Raw genomic sequence first — 27,308 nt, forward strand, 5'->3', positions numbered from 1 at the left:
AATTCATAAGAAAGTCACATTTAATTCAGTGAGGCTTACTCCCAGATCATGGGATTGCAGCAAGAAAGCTTCAATGAACTCAGTGGCACTTTTCAATATACATGTGCAGGACCATGTTATAAAAGAAGGACATTTTAACACTTGATACTAGAATTGCATTGATAGTGAATTATTCAAGGGAATATAAAATTAGTAGTTGATCTGTCTGCAGTATCCTTCATGGCAGGAATCATTTTCTGGTATTCTGATTCCACCCCCTCCCCGAACAGAAATTATTTGCATTACACAATCAAGCTCATTTTCAAAGTATTTTGTATGTGCATTTGAGTCTTATTCATTCATATAAGATGCAGAGATTATCTAAATGTTATTTTACATGGAAATGTGTATTGTGTTCTGGTGATGCACTTTTACTTTCGACAACATGAGCTAAATGACCACATTACCTGCAATTCTCAAACCAACTCACAATGATTTAAAACATATTTCATTAGAGTAAGTGTATTACTTGAATTGCATGCCCTTAGCTATTAAAGTAAGAATATAGTCTTATTGACTGAAATGACAGAGGATCCTCAAGAATTCAGGTTTTCAAAATGTGGGATAAGTAGGAGTGTTACTTACTGGGTATTACATTGACAGTGAACTCCCATGGATGACACACAAGAATGGTAGTTATTTCTCCATAGTCTTTATTGCAGAGGCACTTAAGGTTTAATATTTACTTGCATAGAGGACAGTATGATGCATTTTTATATCTCCCATAAGTTCCTTTTAAATTCTATAGCCAGTAGCAGTTCCCAAATTTTATGTGTCTAGATAATGGCCTATATCTTATCAATTTAAAACAGAAGGCATTTCATATGGTCTGTGCCAACCATTTTATTATAATTATTAATTCAGTTCATCATAAGTATGGCCACTTACTCAATCATTCCTATTGCACTGCATTAATCAATTAATATTACACTAATTTGTATTTTGGTGTGTGGTGTAAATTGAAGAGAGACAAAAATGTGATCTTTCAAATATCCTTAGCCATGCTTTAATGTGTTCTTGAAAGTGAGTTCTTGCTAATACTTAAGTAATCAGACATTTAAGTGCCTGTCTTTGGAAGATTAAAACACACTGAAATCCTGATCCTATAGATTTTTGCAATAGTCACATACAGAGTTCATTCATACTTCTGGTTGAGCTCTGTACCATAAACTCTTGGTACAAGTCAGAGAGATTTCTCTTTTGTCCCACCACTTTCCCTGGGAAAACCCACTGTTTAGGATGCTGGCTACGTTGAGTTACCGAAAACTCACGCACAAAAATTATTGCACTGTGAAATGATATGTTTATTTTCCTTCTCTAGACTTGGCTAATCTCTGCAATGCAAAATATAATTAGATTTGCCAGATGTCTGTGCTTCACTCATATAGGACATTGTATTATTTTTCAAATAGTAAAAAAAAAGCTAATGGGGCCAGCAACTGTTGCCAGAATTTGAACCTTGCGGTAGGGCAGCCTATAATGCCAAGGGAAGGCTATGCCATGTCATCTCATTTCAATATTGGTAGAAGTCATCAAACTTCACATTTGTTAGCTATTAAAATATATGGATTACCACTATACAGCAGCACTTCCAGATTCCAGATTGTGTCCATGCCTGCATTTGTATAGTCTGTTTTTCTTCCATCCCACATTGTTCATCTGATCTTTTTGACATGATTGCCATTTTCACACCACAGCTAGGTGTCACTTACTTTCTTTTTGAGCCTCATTGCTGTGGAACTGTTCACCTTGCTATTACTCTGAAAGCCTCAGGGAAACAGCAGCTTTCTTGTAGGAGATGTGTGATTCACAACAGAAAAGGCTTTTTCCTGTCAATCCGTCTTGAGCTAGTACTGAAATGAAAACAAAATCAATGACACACACCTTGGTATATGCGACTAACTACAACTCCCCACCCGTCACTGTCTATTAAAACCACGTTGGCTATGCATATAATTGCATCTATTGCAGAATGGAGTAATTGTTGGCTAGCTGCGATCATGTGATGTGACTTTGTGCAGGGCACTTACTTACGGTCTTAGGTTCCGAATATTGCAACTCATTTTAACTTGTTATTTTTTTCTAATTGCGGTAGTGTGATTGAGCATGCCTCTGTGACCTGCCTGAAATTCAGTTGTGTTTGCATCTGAGAGATTGTCCCGCTTTTTACAAAGTACCATATGCCTCAGCTCTGTGGAGCTACATGGCAGGAGACAAGATGCAGTCCTGCTCCATAATTGCATAAGCCAGATGAGAGCTTCTGTCCTCAGTTGGGCTCCCAAGCATATTGGAGCAATCCTCATTTACTTTCTGCAGTAGTCCCACAGAACAACCCTTCCCCCCTAAGGCATCAACACTTTCACCACATGCATAAACCAGAGGAACAAGGCAAGCAGATGGAACCCCTACATAGCTGTTCCACCCCCCCCCCCAGTTCATCCTCAGCCATCCTGCTGCTTCCTGCGGGCTACTGGACAACAGCACATCTTGTATAGTGGTGGAGTTAATGGGCTCATCTCTGCTGTTTCTGTCCACATGCCTTTCATCTCTCAGCCCTCCTTCCCTTGCTTCTTCCTGCCTCCCTTTGCCTTAATATCCCAGCCAAATAGAACGAATGCACTGCTCACCTTAGTATTTGCCTTCACATTTTGTGTTACAGAGAACAAATCACATCTAATAAGGTAGCAAGCTGGTAGAAGGCAGAGGCATCTCTCCCTATTCCATCCAGAGATGCTGCCCAAGGTGCTGCAGAAAGGACAGAAATGGGGGTGGGGAGATTGTGCACACAAGTCAAAGCTTGTGAGCCAAGCCAAGGAAGCAGCTACCTTAGTATTAAATGTGCACCTGCATGTTGGCAACTAATTTGTTTTTATTCTTATTATTACACTATGAAATTTCCTGAAGCATAAAGAAGGAAGCGGTTCAGAACTACTTCCTTCTTTCTGCATTAATATATCAATATAATCATAGTGTTATTCAGAGCCTCCTTTCACCTGTACTGTACACATGTTTGCCTTTTGCTCACCACGAGCCAAAGTCTGCAGTCCTTTATTTCATAAGATCTTATTAAAGCTTTTTCATAATACAATAAGATCAAAGAAACGAGTCTAAGCAGAAACAAAATGGAACAAAAAAAGAAAATATAGAGTCCTTTCTCAAATGTAGCTCTTAACCCTTGTCACACACAGAAAGAGGTGGATCCTCCCAGCTCTCACCTGGGAGCTTTCTTTTCTTCTCCCAGTCTCTCGCCCTGGGAGATCTTTGCTTCCCTGCTTTTCATTTAAGGTCCTTCTGCCAACCATCCACTACCTTCATGTGTGTGTAATCCATGGACCCTGGTAACAGACCAGAGGATACCAAATAAAAATTAAAGAGAATAGAAAGAAAAGAAAGAAGAAAAATAAATAGGACTTCCAATTTTCTGTCAGTTACATAAAGGAAATTAATAAAAACATTCACTCTTGGATATTCTAATTTCTGTCAAGCAATATTTCCCCAGTTTTCAGACCAAAAATGTCTCAAATTCATTCCTTTTCCATTTCACACAAAAAGTCCAAAAGGGATTCTTTAATTATTACCATTAATAAATGTCAGCAGTGTTTTTTGTCTAATCAAACATATCAACTTTGCCTCCAATAACTTCAACAAACCATTCTTCCAATATTAAACAATAATAAATCTTTCCATCTTTGCCCATATAAGCCAGTACAGAAATACATATAGGCATTCAAGGGTTATTATTACTGACCCCCATGTATCCCAACCAGTCAAAAAGTAATGGTAGCTGTGTTGACCCATAAGAATTCCAAAGTCCATATTAGAGACTGCAGTGTTAAGCGGTATGTAAATTTCTGAAATAAATAAAACAAGCAAAGCATAATTGGGAAAACCTTTAAGTGGAGAAAGCCAAATTATTTCCCTGCCTTGGACCCTATTGTCTCATTGAAAAGGAAGCAAAATTAATTTCTGGCTGGGGATAGCAAAACAGTTTGAGCCACCTATGGCTCCAAGGTTTGCCAAGGAAGAGCAATATGAGATGCAACATGCCTTACAAAAGAGGGAAGCTATTCTTATTATACAAGCACCTGGCGATAAAACAGTGCAATTAAGTTTTCATTATCAAAGAAAGTGAAATACTAGTACTGAAATTTCATTGCTAGCCAATATTCTCATGATGCCCTTATTCAAGGAGAAAACAAGGAAGTACTTTAAAGGAAATGTTAATACTGTGTTGAAAAGATTCCACACCTGAGAAGCAAATATAAATACAGTGCAGGAAGTGGTTTCTGAATAGAGTACGTGGTTTTTCAGTGTGAATTGTCATTGTGTAAAAAGGATGTGTCAGATCTTGATTTGGGCTACCCTGTCAAATATGAAATGACTTTTCTCTTTGCCCTTGATTGTGTTGTTAAAAGGTAAACACAATCAAAGGTAGAGCACACATAGTGGCATGGGGTGAAAGAATCCCTTGAAATGGCATTGTGCTTCTGCGAATGATGCAAAGAATATATGTATTTTCCCTCCTTTTCTTCAAATATTTTTTCCCTTATTGGATCAAAATATTTTCAACTGGATACCAGATACACATTTACATACTATTTAAATTTCATGCCAATTTTCTTATTTAAAAGTATGGAGTAGATTTTGGAATGTGAAAACTGAAATGGACCAGAAATGCACTGATCCATCCTTATTTTGCAGTGCATTTAAGTGCTGTCCTGCCCACCATTCCGCCTTCTCAATTAGCAACAGTGACCTGCCTGCCAGAAAACTAGCTAGTATAGTGGCTTTGCCTCACCTTGAGAGAGACTTCTTATTCTTATTCTAAAACTAATGGAGCAAACAACAACAACAACAAAAACCCTCAAATCAATCAGGAATGACACTGGAGACATTTTGATCGAGTGGGAGACACCAACTAAGGGAAGAGGAAAAGAGATTTTTTTTTTCTGGATTCCCCTCCCTGCAACCCCCAGCACTCCAATAATCTGTTTTGAGGGACCCCAACTATGCAGAACAGATTTCTGGATAGGTGTAGGGGAAAGGGGACATCAGCAAAAGTCACTTCCCCCAGTCCTTTTTTGGGGATGCATCTGAAGCAACAGTGCGTGGTGGACTAATTGGACCTCACCCTATATATGCCTAGTTCTGTAGATGTAATTGTAAGATTAGGACTCTAGGGCCCCAAAATTGGGTGCTTTCTACACACTCTGTGGTCCTGGAAACATGTATGGTTCAGGAAGACAAATATTATGTACTCGGAACAAAAGTTGCTCTTTTGACTTTTCTAAGGGTTATGATAGCTATTTGGGCATATTAACTGTTTCTAAATATTGGCTGTGCTATATGCTATGTTTAATTGCTCTCCTTCTGCCACATTGGATGGCTGTTTTGTGGGTACTCTGTATAACCAACAGTTCTCCCTGTGTGGGGATAGAGCAATAAAAACATAAATGCATTTTCTTTCTTTCTTTCTTTCTTTCTTTCTTTCTTTCTTTCTTTCTTTCATCAGTCATTTTCTTTTGAAGACATGCTTTATTGCCAACTCCCATAGTCAGTCCTAATATCACCTGATGCTCAGCATCTACTCCTCAGTATAGGATGTATAGCTGATTTTCAGTACAGTAATGTTGGAAGAATTCAGCCACACTTAGTATAGAGTAGGCTGGCTCTTTATTTTCTGCAGTTGGGGAAAGAATAGTGTGCTAATTATGCAAGACAGACGCTGAAGTATGAATGAATAATTCTGAAGATGAAATGTGGTGTTTTTAATCCCATTAGCTATTAAGAAATATTTCCATCTGGAAAAGACCAGATCTTGATAGGTTTAATATGAATGTTTTTATATTGATCCAACACTTACCAATATTGTGTTTACTGCTGTGCAGTTGTTTACATGTTTCTGAAGCAACTGCTGCACACATTTTTCTGTGTTATGTAGTTGCTCTTTTAATTTTTGCACATTTATTTTTTGTTTGTATACTCGCATTATATACTGCTGCCTATTTAACTGTGTTTCTATAGCTCTTGGATCTGTATAAAGGAAAATAAGCTGAGGCAACTGTGTTAAGATGTCATCACATATTGCTAGTTTGGAATGAGAATTATAATTTGATCTCATTGATCACCTATGCCCCTTTAACTTCACTTACAATGCTGGCACTTACCCCAAATTCAGATTAGTTAATTGGGATTTCTATACCCATACTAGAGTCAAGATGCATTTGCCACCATCTAGAGCAGCCTTGGCCCTCAAGATGTTTCGAGACTACAATTCCCATCATCCCTGACCACTGGTCCTGCTAGCTGGGGATCATGAGAATTGTAGGCCAAAAACATCTGGAGGGCTGAGGTTGAGGAAGCCTTATCTAGAGACTTAACCTGTGTAGACAACATCAAGGAGAGCTCCAGTTCTCTACTCCTCCAGGATCTGAAAAGTAGTCAAAACGCTGCTTTGGTTGAACTTGGTTGGCCTAGTTACCTAGCAATTGCTTGACTTGCTGGGCCTTGCAAGGAAACATTCTGAATGGCCCCCAATAACTAATAATAAAGGCTGTGCCTCTCAGGGGTCCCTGGGGCTTTGGATTCAACATCTCCCAAGCCACTGATTTCTTACCTGTACCTGCCCCTCTTCACAGCTTTTACACAGGTTATTGCTATGAGGAAGACTGCTGGAGGTTGCTTTCCATGCTTCTGGATGCAGCAGGTGCCTTCACAGCAGTGGAAGATTACACTGGTCAACAACAAATTTGTTGTCTGCGTTTTTTCAGTTGATTTAGGACGAATCCCTAAATCAACTTGGCAGGGGGTTGGACTTGATGGCCCTTGTGGTCTCTTCCAACTCTAGGATTCTATGATTCTATGAATCTGATGCGCTGAATCCAAAAATCACATTGGTTTTGCTCAATCAGGTCAAGTTTTTGAGCTTTGGCCACATGTCGTTTTTTTACATTTTTGTTCACATGTACGCCTGTGTGGAGCATTTTAGAAGAAGTTGGTGGGGGTAAAATGCCATGTCAAATAATTGTTCTGATTGGAAATGATTATTTTAATGACAAGAAGTATTCAGGTCCGATAGTTCTGGGTGATTATGTCGAAAAGGGATCAGTTTGAAGTCATAAAACCTCGAAATCTGCCATAAATTGGTGCGGCAAAGTATAAAGTTGGGGGAATCAAAACTAAGTTAATGGGGCAGCCGCCCCACGAAGTATCCTGATCTTCAATCAGCACGTCGTCCTGTAGCTCATTGTGATGAAATTCCAGTGCCTATCTTCGGAGAACTTCCTGACATTAGTGACAAAGATGCCTCCAGTGTTGAAGGACATGAAGAAGAAGAAGTGGTTCTTGAAGATGATGCTCCACATTCATTTTCCCAAAAGGAGTTGAATGATCTAGTTCGCGACCTCAGCTTGTCAAAAGACTCTGCCAAACTGTTGGCATCCAGATTGAAGGAAAAAACCTCCTCTCTGACAGTGCTCGCGTCAGCTTCCTCCGCAACAGGCATCAAGAGACCTCCGTTTTTTCTCGGAAGAGAAGGACTTGGTGTACTGTGCAGATATTGCGCAGCTTCTGCTCAAGCTTGGAGTGCCACAGTACGAACCCAAAGATTGGAGACTGTTCATTGACAGCAGCAAGCGATCACTGAAATGTGTTCTGCTACACAACGGCAACCAGTTTGCCTCTATACCCCTGGCTCAGTCGAGTACACTGAAGGAGAACTATGAAGCAGTGAAGTATGTGCTGGAGAAAATGGGTTATGATCAGCATAAGTGGTTTATTTGTGTTTTACAAAATGTAAAAAATGGAATAATTTTTCTTTTGGTATGCTTTTCAGTATGCTACAGATATCAAAAAAAGGAAGGTTAAAAAAGACTGCTGTAAAAAAGGAGGTAGAGACAGAGAAAGTGAGATATTACGATTTCACTCTTCTCACTGGAAGAACACCAATTCTTTCCTGTTTTCTGTGTTTAGATTGGTGCCTAGCAAAATGGATGTTTTACTAGGTTCCTGTCAAATTGCCTCTTTAGTACCTCATTAACCAACAAATGCTTTTGAATATCAGGTCACAGGGATAGTGTTCCTGATGCCCAGCAGCTTCAGTAATTGCAGTTGCTGTACAGTGACTGCAGTGTAGCAGTAGTGGTCTTTTCCATTGTTGAATTGTGATGCCCTTTAAAGGGTATCTGTAGAGTTAATAAGATGCTAATACTAACAAGGAAAAAAGGCCAACATATTGCCTCTGTTTCTTAGGGTATTGTCTTGATGAATTGATTGGGGAAGGTTTGCTCATCTTTCAAGACCTTGATTTAAAATTTCAAGTTCAAATTTGATATCTGTTATTTGCAAAAACATAGTCCATATTCGTTTTCTGTTTATGAAAACATATCACTCAGGATGGCTTGCAATATTTAACATTACTGCATTATGCAGTTGTTCCAAAACTGATAGAGTTGAGGCTAATGTCGAAGACATACATAGAAAGGATAGGGAACCATTTTAAATGATATGACCCAAAGTAACAAATAAAGAAAAAAAACCCAACCCAACCTGCTGGTGAATTCTAGCTGTGCAGAAACTTGGTGGGCCTCACCATTGATTCTGTCAGTGTCTCCAGCTAAAAAGAATGACCATAGCTGCTTTAGAATCTGGATCTGACAGCAACAGTAAGGATATTGAAAGTGAAATAATGACCTTTAACATTGACAATTATACTACTGGCACCATTTGTTAGATCATCTGTTTATTGACAAAGCAACTGAAAAGTAAATACACTTTTTAAAAATCTCTCTGTTCAAGAACACTGTGAGTGACACCAGCTTTGTGTTTTCTGTGCTTCAGTTGCCAGTATAATAACAGTCACAAGGAAGTAATGACTACTGTGTTTGTTTATATTTCCTATATGACCCATAAGATTTCCGTAGCAACTTACATTGTTGCTTTACTCACCAAACCTCATCCATTCTACTAAGAGATACTAACTTGGCTTCACTAGGTGATGTATTTCCTCAGGTACTGGAGTGCAGCAGGTATCTCCAATTCAAGGATAATATGGTAATATACATAAGAGAGAGGGGACTTAATGCATGTTTTGTTCCTGGGTTCACACAACTTGGGAAGACAGCCAACAAAGAAATAAATCTATAAAGGCAAATGTTAAAAAAATAAAATTCACAACACAGCATGGAAAATGACAAAACAGGAGTGTGCTGCATCTTCTCAAGAATAACAAAACAGAAAATTGTCAATAACACCCAGAAACTACTTTCATATACAGCAAACACAGGATGGAAATTATTTTAGCTTACACACTTTTTTAGCATTCACAAAAGAGCAGAATCTGGGGGGTGGGGGTGGGGGTGGGATATAATAAAAAACCTGCTTAGAGTGTTTTGGCCATTGGAGTTACATTTAAGTATACAATACTATTATTTATTTAGTATTGTAGTACTATAATATTTATCATATGTTTAGTTAGCAAACAAAATACTTTTGTTTGTTTGTTTAAATGTGCTTTTAGACTACTCTTACTTGATAACAAGCCCAAGGCAGGGTACAATAGAGTACAGTAAAACATAAAACAATCCAACAATATAAGTGTCAGCATAGATGAAATACAAAACCATAACAGGGTAATACAGCAATAAAGCAGCCAACCATATGAGAAAACAGATGTATTTGCAGTTGACAAGAAAAACTCAGTACAGTATCTGAGGGGAGGGCATTCCACAGTCATGGTGCTGCAGCAGAGAAGGCCCTTTTATAAGTCACCACAATGGCATGACTACCACAAGGACCTCCCCTGCATGTCTCAACTCTGGGCTGTTTAGGTCCCAGTTGTTTAGGACTTAATATGCTATTAGAAGCACCTTGACAGCCATTGTAACTCTGTTAGGACAATTGTTATATGGTCTTGATAACTGCTCAACAACTGAGCAGCTGAAGCTTTGGGACCATTTTCAAGGGCAGCCCATTAAAATATTTTCTGGGAGTTCACCAGTACACATGGGTGTAGTGGCTAGGCTATTCCTTTCCAGGAACTACTGTAGCCTGAGAACAAGTTGACGCTTGTAAAAGGCACTCCCGGCAAGCAAGGCACCTTGCACCCCCAGTGACAGTGATGGATCTCTGAGCATCCACAGACTATGAACCTGCTCTTCCGAAGGGATTGCATGCATGACCAAAACCAGGATTGACACCTAATTCCCAGACCCACAAGGTCTCTGTCTTGTCAGGATTCAGTCTCGGCTTATTGTCCCTCATCCAGCCTACCGCAGCATCCAAGCACTTTAGAAGACATCTGAAGGCAGCCCTGTTTAGGGAAGTTTTAAATGACTGATGTTTTAATGTATTTTTAATATTTTGTTGGAGGCTGCCCAGAGTGGCAGGGGAAACCCAGCTAGGTGGGTGGGGTATAAATAATAAATTGTTGTTGTTGTTATCCAGAACTCACACAGCCTCACCTGATTCCAGTGTCCAGGAAAAAAATAGAACTGATTTCAGCATGTTGTAGTGGCCTGGGTGGTGTGGCAGAGCCATGGAAAGCACCCCCCCTAACACTGGCATCACCATAGGAGCCAACTCCAATAAACAGCCAGCCCAATAAAATATTTGAGAGGGCCAGACCTCCCCAAAGCTGATGGACATTGCCATTCAAATGGTGTGCGTGCACTGTGTCATGTGATCTATTATGTGGGGCAGGGCATACCTCCCTCCCTAATGTTTTGTTCAGGTTGGCACTCCTGGACATCACTGTAGCTCATCAGTATGGGGCTGGGATGAAGCAGGCCAGTGGCAACATTGGGGCTGCCCTAACCCTTGAGCCACTACCGTATTGATGGCACTGAGCTCCAAAAATTAAGGACACTATCCTAATTTAAAGGTTGTATCCTGGGCAACAAATGCAGATCAGATCCAAACAAAACAAGCAATGGTTTCAATGAGAGTGTGTGCTTAACTCTTCAGTAGATAAGAACAGGACTTAACAACGCTTAATATTGGTTGAATTGTGTTCTTTTTCATTGTAACAAAGTCATTACTCATCCTGATGGCAACCGCAATAAAAAATATCTGGGTTTTTCTTGTAGTTTGTGAAATGGTTCACAATTGGTTCTAGCTTTAGTGTATAAACAGCAGCTTATGGGGAAGTTTCCCCAGCACATCTGGGTTGTGTGCTAGAAAAATAGGTGACCAATGTCCACGTACTGTGCTCCACACTAGAACAATTCTAATTTGAAAAGTAGTGCTTGGAAATGGAGATAATTGCAGGGCCGTTTAGTGAGGGCAGCGTGAAACTTTACTCTCACTTCAGCTTTAAGTGTAACGCTTGATCGCATCATGTAGAGAGATGCATTAGTGGCCACTGTATAATCTCAGCAATATGACCAATTGCTGAAGGGATGAATTGTTCCAAAGAACTAGTGCACAGAAATAAAGCCAATAGGCGATGTGTTGGTCTGCAGTACAATCTTCCTGCTGTGATAAAGGGTTCCAGTATTTGATACCAACAGCTCTCACAGTCACCGTCCATGAAAGAAGGTTTATTCCCTCCACCTGCAATGTTTGCAACTGATATTATTCACCCTGGTTAGGAAGGGGAATTGGTTTTTTCCTAGCTGCTGCGGGGGGGGGGGGGGAAGTATTTTTCAAACCTAATTACTGTGTTTATAGATATACTTAATGATCAAATAATCATTTGTTGAAAACTGTAATAGACATGATTAACAAACATGATCTTATTGTACCATATTTCTTTGAGACTTACAATTATATCCCACTTCCTAACCAAAAAGGTAATTCAGCTTGCAATAAAATAGGACAAAATACGTACAAAATAACAATGCAAGAACAAATATAAGCAACCACAAAAGCATTAAAAACAATCTTCTCAATACTCAAGTAAAACAGCCAAGACCACAAAAGCCTTAAAGTGGTTTTTTGGGGGGGAGGGGGGAATAATTGTGTTGCTTGCAATCCTGCTGTTGGGTTTCCTTCTTTTAATTACAGGCATGGCTGGGATGATTGTTTTTACTGGGACTGCAGCACATAGGAAGGTTGGGGTTATCTCCCCCCCCCAACCTTTACAAAAATGACCCTCAGAGTCCCTCTGAGGGACTGTATGACCCTCAGAGTCCCTCCCAACTCTATGATTCTATACCCTCCCTATAGTGCTGCAGTTAGGAAAAACTCCCATCTGTCACAACTGAAGCTTCTAACCCCACCTCCTAACCCTGCCATGCCTTTTGTGTGTGTGTGTTTTTAACAAGATTGTGGTGGGAGAAGAAATAGTTAAACTTTCCCTTGCAGTGCGGTCCCATTAAAAAATTGCCGCAAAAATTGCCCCCCCCCCTTAATTACAATGTGGTTGCAAATGCTGCATTTAGTGCCACACCTAAATACAGGGAAGCAGGGAACCAACTGAAATTCTCTTAGCAAAGTGTTCCAAAGAGCAGGGGCTGCAATGGAGAAGGTGGAGTCCCCTGTGTTTTGGCCTCTCCTACTGATCTGAAGACATAAGCATGGAGGAGGACACGTTGCTCCTGGTATCCATGAACTTTAATGGGGGGGGGGCACTCATTCAACCACAGCTGACAGGTGGTGGAAATAATACACATTTAGCATTATAGAGAAAGGTATACAACAGAAGGGGGAGGTCAATAGGGCCTGCTTCCACCCTTTCTGGTAAGGTAAACCAGTCACGTTGTCCCCCAAACTATCCAATAATTGCTTCCACCGCACCATCTGTAAACCTTTACAACCCCCTGGTGGGGTAAAGTCTGGAAAGTCAATGCAATTGCTTTCCAATGTACCCCAAGGCAGCCAGATCCCTTTCAGTTTTCTTGGGAGGGAGAGCTAGTACCTGGCTCCTTGTCTCTCCTAGAAATTAGAGCAACCTGCTTTTCTCTGTCAACCTCAGTCCAGTGTCTCAAATGGCTTAGGCTTGGGGTGGGTGTCTTCACACTAATCCTGTGAGTTGGCAACAATGCAGAGACACAACTGCTCAATTATATAACATTTATTAAGAATAAGGAAGGCAATGGATATAACAAAGGGACAGAGCAGAATACTTCCAAAACAAAAGGTGCTCTTTAGCTGGAGTCTACCTGATCCTGCACTAGTTATTTACTAGTCTCTGCTAGATCTCTTCATGAGCAACACAGCATAGATGGTCAGTTGCTGGCTTGCTGCCCACATAGGGTTGAGTGACAGCTGGCACTTTGTCAGCCATTCAGAGCACGGGTCAAATAGAGGGCAAGAGAGCATGGTCTTTCTCCACAGGGTGCAGAACAACCTGTATGAAATACAGTGGTACCTCAGGTTAAGTACTTAATTCGTTCCGGAGATCCGTACTTAACCTGAAGCTGTTCTTAACCTGAAGCACCACTTTAGCTAATGGGGCCTCCTGCTGCTGCTGTGCCGCCAGAGCCCAATTTCTGTTCTCATCCTGAAGCAAAGTTCTTAACCTGAAGCACTATTTCTGAGCGGAGTCTGTAACCTGAAGCATATGTAACCTGAGGTACCACTGTACCACAAATGTCATACGTTCAAGTCTTAACACATGAAAACCAGAAAGCAACAGTCATTTGGCAGTTCCTTCTTAATGGTTTGAGATGTACTAACCTACAAAGAATTAATACTTCTATAAATCTTTCTGAATGTTTCTAAAGCAGGGGTCAGCAAACTTTTTCAGCAGAGGGCCAGTCCACTGTCCCTCCGACCTTGTGGGGGGGCCGGACTATATTTTGAAAAAAAATAATGAACGATTTCCTATGCCCCACAAATAACCCAGAGATGCATTTTAAATAAAAGCACACATTCTACTCATGTAAAAACATGCTGATTCCCTGACCATCTGCGGGCTGCATTTAGAAGGCAATTGGGCCGGATCTGTCCCCCGGGCCTTAGTTTGCCTACCCATGATCTAGAGCTATAGCCCATTGGTAGAACAGGCTGGTACTATAATTTATAAAATATACTGGGCATACAATAATCATGTACTTTCCCTAGTCTCTATTTACACACTTATTTACATACAGTATAGATAGATTTGTTTTTTAGGCAGTCAATATTTGTAGTATGTTCCAAACAGAAAGTATATCAAAGAAATAAAGGTGTAAGAGAGAGCATTTTATGTAAAATACTTGAGATCAATAATACTTATTTTACGCAATACCTTTAAGTGCTGTGTCAGCTGTATAATATACATTAATAGATTATATGTATCCAGTACTGAAAGCTGCCCCACCCCCCCACATTGGGCTGTACTCTATTCCCATTAACAAGTGATCCAGCTGCTATATTTCATAGTGTCATTATTAGTGGCGTGCTGCCTTCTGTACTGGTTCCTTGCCAGGACAGCATTTCAAATGTTCAGTGATAGCCCCTTTCAGATATTCTTTGCATGTGAATGCTAGGGTACAGTATTGTTGCAGGCTTTGCTCCCAAAATTCATTCTGAGAGGAGCACTCTCTGTACAACAGCAGCAACCATGTAGAGAGGCAGAGCTCTACAACCAGGCTGCTAATGTTTTTGCAGGGATGAAGAAAAGCAGTATCAAGATTGGTGCCCTATGGGCGCAATGGCAAGGCTAGTCTGGGGCTCCCACCAGATTGCTTGCCCAGCCCAAACCCTGCAGCCTTTCGTATCAAAGCATTCGAGGCTACTTACGCATGTTATAAGACTCTTGGGACATGCCAGAAGAAAAACCAGGACATAATCTCTCCCAGGGACTATATGATTGCATCCTTAAATAATCAGATCTGCAAGTTATTTATGTTTGTATAGAGAACAATGAGAGCTAAACTAAGCTTTTAGGCACGACCAGAACGAAAACATAGTGAAATGTTAATCAAAATAATAACTTAATGAGGCAATCCAACCACTATGTTAAAAACTATTATTAATGTCCTTTTGTTTGTTGAACAATACAGAATTTAAGCCCTTGTTCTACAATTAATATTATATAATCATGAAATATAACTTTCTCAGTGAGGAAGAGTCCCACCCTCAGCATCATTTCAGATATTTCATTGAACTAAAATCCTAATGAGGTCTGGACTTTAAGAATATCTTGCAAAACCTAAATTCTAATGAGATGTTTAAATTGAATAATTGTGAAGAATGGCAGTATTCTATAATAATGATAATGTTAGAGTACCGACATGTTTTTTATTGTTTAATTTCAGAATGTTCTCTGGAATTTTTAAAACGGGGGCAATCACTGTGAGTAGGGATGGAAGCCATTTTCAGAAATTATTGACCTTAACCACCCGAATCATTTCTAATTCTTTTCTCACTCCTTCCTCTCAGTGATAAGTAAATCCACTGCTGGTTCCACTAAAAATACAATTCTCGCATAACATATACATTTTTATACACATATTATATGAATAATATTATATGAATATTATTAGGAAACACTACAGGTTTCCTAAAGTAACTGGCACACAACAGGTACACAGCATGTATGTCTTAGTGCACTTACAAAATTATGCCTCAGAAATAGAGTACAGCATGAGGCTTGGCTCCTCTAACCCTAACTGTGAGCTCCACAAGGTAATTTTGAGCAGTTCACAGAGGTTTGTTAGAGTGCTGGACATTTAGTTTTCCTTTTGGAATAAAGTCTGTTAAAACCCATTAAGCCGGTAAAAGCTTTTTGAAAACCCTTATTTTCCATATCTCATGGGCTTGGAAGACAGCAATGGCAATCAAGGGGAACAAATAAAGCCAATGTCGTCAATTATAAGGCCAAATTATATGCTCAGTTGGAAGCTCAGAAACATAGGCACCTAAAAGGTAATGAAGGCACTGGGCCAGTTTCCACAGGGTGAGAGTTCCAAGCCTGGGGTGCCATAACAGAGAATGCCCTCTCTCTGCTTTCTTGACTTCACATGACGGGGGAATCCAGAGAAGGGCTTCTGTTGCAAATATTAGGTGATGGGTAGATTGATTGATAAGGGTGCTGTTTTAGGTATGCTGGTTCCCAACCATTGAGGTGCACCCTCCAAACCCCGGGAGCCAGCATGGTGTAGTGGTTAAGAGCAGTTGACTCATAATCTGGTGAACCAGGTTTGCTTCCCCGCTCCTCCACATGCAGCTGCTGCGTGACCTTGGGCTAGTCACACTTCTCTGAAGTCTCTCAGCCTCACTCACCTCACAGAGTGTTTGTTGTGGGGGAGGAAGGGAAAGGAGATTGTTAGCCGCTTTGAGGCTCCTTAAGGGGAATGAAAGGCGGGATATCAAGTCCAAAGTCCTCTTCCTCCTCCTCCTCCTTCATGCAAAGTCTTGAACCACCTGCAGGGATAGGAAACCAGCGTCCTCAACTAAGGGATTGCTTTAACAAAGTAACTGGGACAAGACAGTGCTGCTTGCCTGAGCTCTGGCCATTGCCATTGCTATGGCATACTGCAAGGGCCAGGCAGCGGTGAGGTTGGTGTGGTGCAAATGCAGCAGCAGGAGTGCCAGATTGGCTTGTGCTCAGTCCACCACAGCAATGGCTGTGATGGAAGGTCAAGTAGGCAGCACGGCCCCACCCTGCCTACTGTTGCTGACTGGTCTAAGGTTGACAAGAGCTTTAGGGTAGGGTTCTTTTCAGAAATACACGGCTGCATCATCGTTGACTGCTCTTCCTGTGTTCAGAAACAAGTTGGATAACTGGAGCAAACTCTGGGTGCTGAGCACTGTACAACTTTTTTTTAAACTGAAAATGTTTGCACTGGATAGGGTCAGGAAGAGAACTGGAGGAGTAGAAGTGTAAGTGTAAGTCAGGTAAAGGTAAAGGTACCCCTGACCATTAGGTCCCGTTGTGACCGACTCTGGGGTTGCGGCGCTCATCTCGCTTTATTGGCCAAGGGAGCCGGCGTACAGCTTCCGGGTCATGTGGCCAGCATGACTAAGCCGCTTCTGGCGAACCAGAGCAGCGCACGGAAACACCGTTTACCTTCCCGCTGGAGCGGTACCTATTTATCTACTTGCACTTTGACATGCTTTCGAACTGCTAGGTTGGCAGGAGCAGGGACCGAGCAGCGGGAGCTCACCCCGTCATGGGGATTCGAACTGCCGACCTTCTGATCGGCAAGTCCTAGGCTCTGTGGTTTAACCCACAGCGCCACCCGTATCCCTCGTAAGTCAGGTACACAAGGCCATTTAACAGAATCTGTGAATGTAGCTAGGTGAGCGGTGGCATGAAGAGAAGATCTTTAGAGAATGTGAATTATCCGCTTCAAGCAGTTGCTTTCATAGTTTTAATTATTGTGAAGGGAGCAAAACGTAGGACAGCACTTGGAAGTGCTATGCCAGTGGTCATTGTGTCACAAGTAAATGGTTTTGGAGTGAGGAAAGAGAGAGAGAAAGAATAAAAGAAATGAATAGAATGGTGGAGTAGGAAGGGAGGATTATATGACTTTTATTTCAATGCATACCCTTTCATTGAACTGGGGGGAGGGAGACATACCTGATGTAAAGGGGTGCTTATTCAGTGTGTTAAGTCATGCTCAGGTTACTGAGAGTACATTTAAATGACAAGCAGTTGCATTCAGGCTACTTCTTTTGATGGCATGTTTGCCTGTAAAGGCCCACCATGTACTGAAAACCTACAAACTGGATGGCCATTGTGTGACTGCTCGGTCATTTGAATCTACCCTGGGTTTGTGCAGTGAACTCCAAACTGTACTGGCCTCTTTTCTAGCTAAGAAAACAGGTGCTTGCTTAAACTTATGCATTTACATGATTACTAAATGCCAGATGAAACAGGAGTGTTTCAAGAGCAATGGTAGCCATGGCCTCTTTTCCTTTCCTCAATAAGTGCAGGATACTGATTAAGATTAGAGCTTGCCTATAGAAGACCCTGATTCAGTCAACTCAGCCATTGGTTACTGAGAGATTTTATTCTCTTATCCATAAAAATGGTACAGCATTATTGCACTTGTTATTTAACACTCTGTGTGAAGCGCTTTTAGTGCTTAGGGGAAAATGGTATATCGTAAGGGTGTGCACTGACCACAAGACTTAGTTCAGACCTCGGTTTGGTACTTTGGAAAACAGCCCATCTCAGTCTGAGGCATGCTTTGACTTGAGGTCCATCTAAGTCTGCTTTGTTCCCCCCCCCCCCCGTCATTACTGATTTTTTTTTAAACAACCTAACAGCTATAATTTTTTCCTGGATGAAATTTGCAGGCAAGGTTACTGTTTCTGAGAAAATGAATCATGACAAATTTCAGAAAGCAAATTTCTAGCAAGTGCAGCAATGATAGTTTGGGGTCCCACGTGCTTTGAGTCCCTTTCACTATTGCAAAATTTTAAAATGGGTATTATAAAGAAAAAGAAAAACCTAGACGTAGATGAAACTTTAGGGGTGTGCAACCCACCTCCCTTTGTCTCTTCTAGTATTTTGGGGGCAATTGGTCTGAAAGTTGGAAGCATGAAATAAGTGCCAGACATGAGAAATCTCAAATTTCAGACAAAAATGCACTGGGACTTTGTGCTAGGTACCTTTAAGGTTAATTTTGAGGTGGGAAGAACTAAAAGGGATTCACTTTCCAGGTAAAACAATTTTTCTGTGATTACATACTTCCCCTGCCACCCTTTCCACTTTGGTGTTTGCTCTCCCTTCCCTCATTGCTCCACAATGGCATTATTCTTTATATGTTACACGTTTCCCTTTTGGCAGTCACTTGTCTGCAGTGGGATTTTGGGATTTCTGGATACCTGACTTGATTTTGATTTTACCACCTTGTACACATTCACTTCACCTCTGAGCAGCTGAAACTCCCTTCAGTGTATCCTGTTGGGGCTTGTGAGTTGAGATTCACCCATATGTAACCATACCATATAGAAGTATTAGAAGTGGTAGTGGTAGCAGTGGTGGCAACAGTAGCAGACTGATTAACTCCTTGTCCATGTTAACAAATGGAGAATAAACCCACTTACACACTCTGAGTGAGGATCGCAATATAAGGGAATTAAAATGCCAATGCCTCAGTATAAATGATTGCATAAACAAACCATGTTTAAATTCAGTACATATTTTGTTGTGATGTTCCAAAATCCATCATATCGTTATCTAGGTCCTTGTAGCATATTGTTTAAGTGGCTGATAAGAGAATTTAGTACAAGAGCTTTTGTAGGTGGGGATTCATTTCCTATCCTCGTAGTCACAAGTTTGCTTTGGCCCTCTCAAGGTTATGTGAAAGTACAGATTTTTGCCTCACTCCTGTGCTTTAATCTGCTCAAGAAAATGCCATGGTTGCCTATTCATGAATGTTTGCACCTGGAATGCAAGTACAGATTGCTCCTGGGACAGCAGAGTGGTCTGGCCAGGAATGTTTCTCCAATTTCCACAAGTGTCAGATAATAGAGAAAAGATAAAATAATACTTTGCTTTAACAAGAAGATTGCATTACCTGTTCATTTGCCAGCCTGCTTCTGTAGATGGAACTGTGAGTGCTTATCTTCCACGAACGAATCCAGCCTTGAAAATAATTTTTGTTTGTTTATCATCTTACAAGTTATTGGGATCTTAAGTTGCTGTTAGCATTTTATGAGTTCATACCATTTTAGCGGAGTGTTCTTGCTGCTTATTTTTAGTCAGCTCTATAGTTTGACTTAATGAGGCATTAATAACTAATGAATGTGAGTAAACAAACAAACTGCTTATGATTTCTGGTCCATTTAATGGGACTTGCTTTGTACCTTAGTGCCTTTCGTATTGGTTTTCTATCTGATAGTCCAAACCTATGAGATGCAGCATTAGCAATGTGACTTACAAGATCATCAGGCAGTTGGGTCACAGCACTGCAGCCACTGCTTACCACTTCCTCATAATAGTTTTGAGACCCAGCTGATATGGCAACGTACATCATCACTGTTGTGCTTCCCTGTAGTTCAGTCTACAGCAGTTATGCTTTTTCTAACTCTCATGGATGGGGACTGAAGCAGGGAGGGGCATCTTTTAGAGTGTCCCACCACAATCTGACATATCAGCTACAGTGAGTAATGGCCCCAAAGGGGCTTGTACAGAGATGCTCTTCAGTTCCTATCAGTATATTTGTGAAGTTAGATTAATCCTTTGCTCCACTGTGTGTACTTTTATAGCTCCTAACTTCCAATATACGCTGATAGGATTAGAGGTAGTGGTTTCTAACCAGGTAAGAAAACTTAGAATCATAGTGGGCTTAGTGTGCATCAACAGAAGAATCAGGAAAGTACTTCTTCTCAGACCACATAATTAATTTATGGAATTTGTTGCCATAAGATGTGGTGATGACCTCTGCCTTAGGTGGATTTACAAGGGGATGAGACAAATTCATGGAGGATGAGTCAGTCAGTGGCTACTAGTCATGGCTATATGAACCAGGTCCTTAAGCAAAAGAGCCAAGCCCTGGCCTTTCCTTGCTTTTCTCACTGGCTGGCCCACCCAACTTAACTGCTGCCACCACCTGCCAGCTTTTGAGTCTCTCCAGAATGCTTGTTCCATCTCTGTGCCTCACTGTAAGGAAATTCCCTTCCTTAGAGTGAGACAAAGAGGAGGTGGAGGTGGAGGTGGAAAGACCAACAGTGCCAAACACTTAGGAAGTATGGATGGGTGGGACACTGGAGAGGAGAAGCAATGAGGAGGAAAGGAGTAGTACAATTGCCAACCTTTTATTCCTCCCTTTATGCTTCCTAAACTGACTTGAGATGGTTGGAAAAAAGGAAAGACAGAAACAGAAATGCATGGAGAAGGAAAGGAGGGACCCACACGCGTCTTTCTCATATTTTCTATGCTCCCAGAAGAACATTTTAAGAGCCCTGCTGAATCAGACCAGCAGCCTCACAGCAGTCAATTGCTATGGGAAGTCTGCTGGCGGAACATGAGCACAACAGCACTGTCTCTTGTGGTCCTTCAGGCACCATAGAAGGAAGCTGCTTGAGATATCCTGGGAGATGAGAAAAAATCAGATGGAGACAGGGATATTTAACCTCCTGCTTTTTCCATTTATTGAGCTGAGAAGTAAGAGAAGGTGTCTGTCATCCCATCCCATCCCCAATATGCTTTAGAAAGCATGGAGATGAAGGAGATAGTGGGATAAGGAAAAGGGAAATCAGATGCTTTTTCTCTTGGGAAAGTAGCTTGACCTGACATTATCCATGTAAAGTGGCCATAGAAAAAACTAGCTTTTCAAGTCACTATACACCGGGGGCAGATTCCCTGTTAAAGTCCATCCAACCAAAATCCTACTGATTAGTGCCCATCAGCTCAATGAAAGATGAAACAAAATGAGATGTTAATTCTAGTGTAAACCTACATTTTTTTCTTGTAGCTCTGAAGTCAATACTTAGCTTGACAGGTATCTATAGTGTCTTGCCCTTATATGCATTTTTGTTTAGCCACTTTCTCAAGGAGACTTTCGTAGACTTTGCCTGGTGGAATTAAACATTCTATCCTGCAGCAAACAGAATCTTCCTAATTTTTATGATTGCTGCATCCTTGGGTAGCAGACTGTCAGACAGTGCAGTTCATTCTGGGTTTTGGCGGCAGATCAAAAAAAGTGTCTGAAGAGTTTTTAAGTTATGAACCTTAAAGGAAGTCACAGAGTGAACTTGAGCATTCCGTTGCTGCAAAAACAACAGCAGCTATGCATCTGGAATAAACAGTCTATGGTTGAACTTCACAACAAATTATGTCAGATTCTTACCTCAGAAGACATGCCTTGATGGGATTGCATTTGGTAATGTTAGCTGGCCCCTGTTACCCAGGTGACAGTGTGATGACTCACAGCATTACAACAAATAGAGACACTTGCCAGTGGCACATAGCACTGGGAGATTCCCCCCCCCCAACTGATGAGGCTAGCAACAAGGTTAATAGCTTGATCATCACATTGTGTGGCACGTTGCATTGGAGGCCCTACTCTAAATGAGGACTGGGAATACTGGTGTGGAAACAGCTATCCCAGAATGTCTTTTCAGTAATTAATTTAAGTGCTACAAGAATTTTTATGCTGTTCGGTGTATCATTTCAAGACTCAATGGATTTCCTGTATTGTGTGTGCTCTCTAGCTGTGCTTTGCTGAGTTGGTTGCTGTCACTGCATAGCAGTATCAAATAGTTAAAACAAATAAAAACAAATTGAGCATCTCAAATGTCTCCCCCAAAAAGGTCTTTTTCATATTCTTTTTTTCATTTTAGGAGAGAGCAATGGATGGTATTATTTAATGCCCATCATTTAATGGATGGTATCATTTTAATGCCCCTTAGAATATTGTTAGGTGGAAAAATTACCGGCAACAAAGTTTTTATGCAACAGATTTTGCAACTCTGATGCAGCATAAACATTGGACCCTGGCAGGAGACTTTTGGTGCAACAACATTTGCAACCTAGCACAGCAGCTGAGGTAGCAACTGACAGTTGCAATTCCTGAGCCCACTCAGGACGTCCTTTCACTCTGCAAACTTTATCCTCTCTATTTTATTTCAGTCTTAGACATTGATCTACAGGCTGAGCACTATCACTCGCACAGTTAGAATTGGGTGTTTCTTAGCAGGCGATAGCCTGCACAGTATGGTTAAAATGTAATACAATGTCACTGCATATGATGTCATGATAAGCATGTGTTCCCTGAGTGTTCTATTTATAAATGCAGCTTTTGTTCTTTTTTAAAAACAACAACAACAAAACCTTTATTTACAGACTTTCCCCTATTTTCTAACTGATTGGCAAAGGTGTGATATTCCTTCATCAGAGATGTTAGGGTTTTTTTTTTTAAGCTTCCATTTTGGTGCACTGCAGTGCAGACTTTGGTTTAACTGGCTGAATTGATATTCTGAGCAGCAAGTAAGCAAGGATGACAGAGCATCCGTACAGCTACTCCTATTAGTGCTCAGGGAGGTGTGCTTGGTTGCAATTGCATGCTCCATCCAAGATGCAGCCCAGTCACGAAGCACTGCTGTCACTAAGATAATCTAGAAAAGCTTCCAACTTGAAACATAGTAATATTTTACATGCTTAAAGGCACAGGGTTTCTTGCATATCTGCCTGTTTCAAAACTTGGATGCATGGCTTCATGCCTAGACTCTGACCCTAAGAATGTTATGGGGCCTAAAATTATCTGAAATTTAAATTTGTAAATATGCCACTGCCAGAAATTTGTAGAATTTTAGAATTTGCTTATACCATCAGTTCATGTAAAATTCCAGTACACTGTTGCACTATTTGGACATAGAAGAAATTACCACTTCCCCTACTCAAAAACATTGCTCTCATTCCCCACAGATTCTTCAGTTTTAATAATTCTAGTTGTAAATTGAAATGCCTGTGTTGAAATGCACTGCAACAACAACAGAAAAAAGCACGTAAAACAAATAACTTACCAGTAAGTAAAAAGGTGTCTATTTAAAAAAATTAATTGGGGGGGGGGAGTTGCATTTTGGAAAAGTGTGTTGCATCTTCCTTCCCTCCCCATTTCACAAAAGTCTGTGCTTTACAGGGATTGAAATAAATATTAGTACTGAACATTTAAATCTAGGACAGTGTTCTATTTTGCTTCATAGGTTAATGTACTGATTAAAATGTTCTGGTTACCTACATCTCGTTATTTCAAATCCTTCCTTTAAAAAGAAAGGGGAGCAATGATGTACTCTAATGTACTCATGTCTTGTAGACAAAATCATGCTACATTTGCCTCAGAGATTAGAAACATGTCACCTGTGCGTGTGTGTTTGTGCACACGCGTGTGCAAAATCATGGTGCTCTATTTACAGAATGCTGCTTTTGTAAATGCTTTCACCTATTTTCCCATTAGTAAAATGAGTTTACAACTGAAATGCAAAATTTTGATCAGGTCTGCAAATGATTAAATTTTGATCAGGTCTGCAAATGATTAATAGGGGGAAGAAACAACCCACACCAAATCTTGGTTAACCTTAGAGACTGAAATCAAGAGTCTCTGCAGTCTGGATATCCCTTCTGTAGAGATGCAGTAGTGAACAGGCTTCTCCCCTTCCTCTCCGCTCCACCAACACGCATTCCCTCCCCCCCCCCTCCGCTTTCTCCAATGATAGTGATAGAACTTGACAGTCCTTGTCCTTGAAGGTTTCTCCCATAAGTGGCATATTCCTGGTAGTTTGCCATCTTCCGTTTTTGTCATTATCCCAAGGGAAGCATTAAAACCACAAACAACAACATGGTGGTTCAGTCCATTTTCTTTGCAAGAAAAAGCCTTCCTTTCCGTGCCACCGTTGCTGTTTGCCCTCCTCCTCCGGCTGTCTGCGACGGCAAGCCATAAACATTCCCTGGGCTTTGCTCTCTCCTTCAGCAAGATGCTCGCTCGGAAATATCCGCTCCTTCCCCCCACCTGCTCGGTCTGGATGGTACAGTCTGCAGAGGGACTCCTGTAATGTAGCTCAGTTTGTCAATCCCTTACAGATGCCGAACAGTGATTACTCCGCTGTATAATTGAAATAATTTTGGATTTGTGATGATAGCTTAACCAAGTAAGTAGCAGCTTCCCAATCATACTAGCTAATTTTTTTCTTCCTTTCAAGGAGGCATTCCCCTTTCTATTTTGAGATTGTTTATTTGGCAATTTGCATCCCGACCCGCGGAGGCAGAAGCTGATGGGGGAAATGGTGTGCAGATTTGGAGGACTGAGTGATGCATTAGATTTTAGTTCATGTCCTTGTGTCTCTGCAAAGGTAATGCAACTTCTACATAAAATATTATAATGGGGGAGGAACTACACTGCATAAAGCGACTACTGCAGTGAGAGGGAAATGATGTGACAGTACTTGCAGTTTCTTTTTAAAAGTCTAAACAGTAATGATTTTGTATAAGCCAGTTTTTAAACAAAGTCTGAAGAAAATGTGTGTGTGATATTCATTCTGTTGCTGTTGGTAAAAAACAGATTGGGGCTTGTTTGATTTACAGTGTAGAAGATTTGCCAGACAGAGCTTTTCAACTATAACTTTAAACAGTGAAAACACAGCATTGTATAAAGACATGTATGTATTTTAACGGTGTAAGACTGGAATGACTTTATTATGCATTTGCTGTATAGTTTCAAACTCAGGGTAATGTTGACCTACACAATTATTCCATCTTTGCGAGTTAGAATGCACTGCTGTCCATGAAGCCAGGAGATTTTCTCATCTTTTAAATAAGTGGGACATCACATTTCTTGAATAAAACTATTTGCCTTGATACTATAATTAGTTCAGAATATTCAAAATAACCTGACAGTTCTCAAGTCAAAAGCGCTCATAAATGGTGCATGGTAAATCTTTGCCTGTTTCAGGCACAGTTATTGATTTAACAAACATCACTGGAACGCAGGAGGCTTTTCCCCATTATGTAAAGAGAGATCCTAGTCATCTGATCTCTAGTTTAAGATGAGGCACATCATCTGTCTGATTTGTACCAGGCAGTTGTCAGTCCATCTCTTTTGTAGACTTTGATTTATGTCCTATGCAAAGTTAGCCAGTTGTGTTACACTGCACATTGTCACCTTTGACTTAATGAGATGGTTCTTTTAGGTGGTCCTGGAACCATTGAGTAGCTAGCAGCTAATGCTTTCACCTTCTAAAAGATAGAAAATGAAGCTTGTCTTTAAAAACAATTTTTAAAAATCCCGAGGGGTGGGGGTGGGAAGTAGTGTTTGCAATAACACTGCATTCCTTCATGCATAGCAAGCACATGTATAAATTAAAAGACTATAGGACAGCTGAAGCTTATATTCATTTGACCTTTTGATTACATGCCCTTACTTATGATATTAAAGGCTAAAGTCAGCATTATAGTGATTAGGGTGCTGAAAGATACCAGGAATACTTGTATACAGACAAACTGCTTTTCCTTCTAGAAGGGATGTGTATAATAATGAATAAGTGCAGGAAGAGAGAGACTGTGCATAATCTAAGAATGGCTCATCCTGTCTGTAACAAACAGAGAGTTTATAGCTCTGCTTTGAAATATCACATTTTTCTGTTGCTGGTGGTTTCCGGGGCCAGTGCTTCATTTGGGAAAGGTCAACCATAAGCATGATTATTAGTGTATGTAAATAACTACTTTGCCTGTAAATAACTAGTCGACTTGGGTTTCCAGCAGGTATTTGGTCACATTTGACTTTCACTTTGTTCACCTGCCTTTCAGTTTGTTCTGAATGGCTACCTACAAAGAGAGTGTTGCATATTTGCCCTGAAGTGCTGGTAAAAATGAGCAGGGTTTGCAAATAGCACAAGAACCTGGGGGTTCATGGGAGGTTATTCATAGTAATGCAGCATCATTATATTTTCTTTGTGCCTGTATTCCTGTGGAGAATTGATTTTGACCAGCACATCACAGTTAAATATACTTACATTTCCACAGGAGAAATGCTCAGTCCTCCCCATCCCACCTTCAAAAATGAAGAGAAAAAGGAGGTTGGCATCTTCTGTAGTTGATGCACATATAAAAAGGCTCCATGTGTTCATATTGATGCAGTATTTGAGGGTGGCTTTATTTCCCCCTCCACTAGAACTGTAGCATAGGAGAGCATAAGAAAATGAAAGACACTGTGCTTTTTGGAACACTTGCAGGAAAACGATTTTAGAAGAACATTCATCTTACAATTCAATATGTATCTAGCAAACCATTCAGAAATTTTATTTCTGAACGCCCCCAGTTACCTGCTAAATACTGCTGGAGACCGTCATATGTGCTGTCAGCTAAATTGTGCTAGGATTTATTTCTCCCAAATAAAAATAAAAAACCCTCTTTAGTCATGCTCATCTCTTTTGCCAGGTCCTTTTCCAAAAGCTGATAAAGCATTTCCCTCATTTCTGCCAGATTTGTCCTTATAATTGCACATGGCTCTTTTGTCTAGGTAGAGCTATAATTATTTCAAATTCTGATGGGACATTATTAAGAAGACATGACCTTGTAAGTACAAGCCAACCTTGTTGGCTTATTACACTGCAGTAAAACTCTAGGACCTGATATTTATGCATTTCGTTTAATTGGATAGTGATACATGTTACCAGATCTGAAATACATTTGCCCATGCCTAGCCTTTTAACAGTGCTCAGAGACAAGATGACAACTGACAGTGGTACCTTGCAGTGAAAGTTGCATAATCTCCTCTTTTATCTTCAACTGGCAAGAAATGCCTTCTTAGGCAATGGACCTATGCTTCTCAGATTTCCTTTTAAGAATAGGCAAACATGTTCATTGCCACTGTATCTATGCCAAGACACTGAAAAGAAAAAGACTTGTTATTAAATTCATTTAAAATAAAAACTTGGGAAAACTTCAGAAAACC

General features: G+C 40.6%; 1 protein-coding gene across 7 annotated transcripts in view; it reads left to right on the plus strand.

Moving 5' to 3' along the window:
• ATP2B2 (ATPase plasma membrane Ca2+ transporting 2) overlaps nucleotides 1–27,308 on the plus strand; it is a 379,035-nt gene that overhangs the window by 143,072 nt on the left and 208,655 nt on the right. The gene's annotated exons all lie outside the window — the stretch shown is intronic.

This window comes from Podarcis pityusensis, assembly GCF_964106645.2.
Source record: "Podarcis pityusensis genome assembly, chromosome: 2".
In the NCBI taxonomy this organism is placed as follows: domain Eukaryota; kingdom Metazoa; phylum Chordata; class Lepidosauria; order Squamata; family Lacertidae; genus Podarcis; species Podarcis pityusensis.